The sequence below is a fragment of the Monopterus albus genome, unplaced genomic scaffold, assembly GCF_001952655.1.
Source record: "Monopterus albus unplaced genomic scaffold, M_albus_1.0 scaffold3504.1, whole genome shotgun sequence".
Lineage (NCBI taxonomy): Eukaryota > Metazoa > Chordata > Actinopteri > Synbranchiformes > Synbranchidae > Monopterus > Monopterus albus.
The window spans coordinates 1-1,113 of NW_018131374.1; the positions used below are offsets into that span (position 1 = coordinate 1).

The following is a 1,113-nucleotide window of genomic DNA, read 5'->3' on the forward strand; positions in this document are numbered from 1 at the left end:
CTGATGGAGAAAACAGTTCACAGGCCTTGCGCAGAGTGGCACACAGAATCGGAATGGCCGGAGCCAACCAGGTTACAGGGAAAAATAGGTATCTCAAAACACAGGCAAAACTGTTCATAACATAAGACAGCAATTGCAATTCAAAAGGGCAGAAACCACAAAAGAACGGAAAATAGTCAAAATCAGGTTAGCAGAATATTCCTACAAAATTACTAAGCTTCATGTATAAATGAGAAGTTACCAACAGGATGACGAGACATCAGCTGGTGACGAGATCCCACCCACGCTCCTCTTTAAGTAATGCTCCACTGATTTGAAGCAGGTGCACATCGCCGCCAGGAGCGCACTCCAGCACCTGCAGAGGCAGAGTTGTTGATGGTCCCAGTGATGGCAGACGAGGTGCTGGGAGTGCACCGATCTGCAGCCACAACAGTTTTCTCATGCTTTTATTTTTGGTGTTGTACTCTGAACTGGTGTGTAGTACCACTGAGTGTTTTGGTTTACTTCATCACAGCAGCTAGTGGACTAAAGGACATATAAATACCCTGTTTTCTCAGTGTGATCCAGTGAAAGCACCTGCTGATGTTGGACACTCAAAGAACAATGATGACAGCACAACTGTAGGAGGAAAATCTGACACCAGCACTAAAGAACCATCTGCTCACAGTGAGAACTGTAGTGATTTAAATTAATGACTTACTATAACAGTACAGTAACATGGAATAGTCAAAAATAGAAGTTATTAATCTTCTAACATTTAAAAGCAGTTACAGTAAATACTGGGAAAAATGGCTCAGTTGGACACTGATCTGATCACCTGGTTCCTTGTTGTCCTGCAGGTAACTTAGACATGGATATGAGTAATGATAAGGTAAGAAACTACAGTTTTTTCACATGTTCTTATTTAACCAGAGATTATTTACTTTATCCCACTGGATGATGTTACACTCTCAAACATACAGTACATGTTTAATCATGTATTTACAGTCGGTGACGACCTCTGAGGAGATTAGTAGTAACAACCGATGTGAAACGCTGCTTCATAGACTTCACCTTCCAGACAACCTCTTCAAGACAAACATCAAGAGAATTTGTCTTTAGCAGATTTTCTTA

General features: G+C 41.2%; 1 long non-coding RNA gene across 1 annotated transcript; it reads left to right on the forward strand.

Moving 5' to 3' along the window:
- Window positions 1-283: 283 nt before the first annotated feature.
- On the forward strand, window positions 284-1,059 carry LOC109954129 (uncharacterized). Its single transcript, XR_002274035.1, has 3 exons — window positions 284-666; window positions 840-871; window positions 988-1,059. It is a non-coding gene; the product is annotated as an uncharacterized LOC109954129 (long non-coding RNA).
- The last annotated feature ends 54 nt before the right edge of the window (window positions 1,060-1,113 follow it).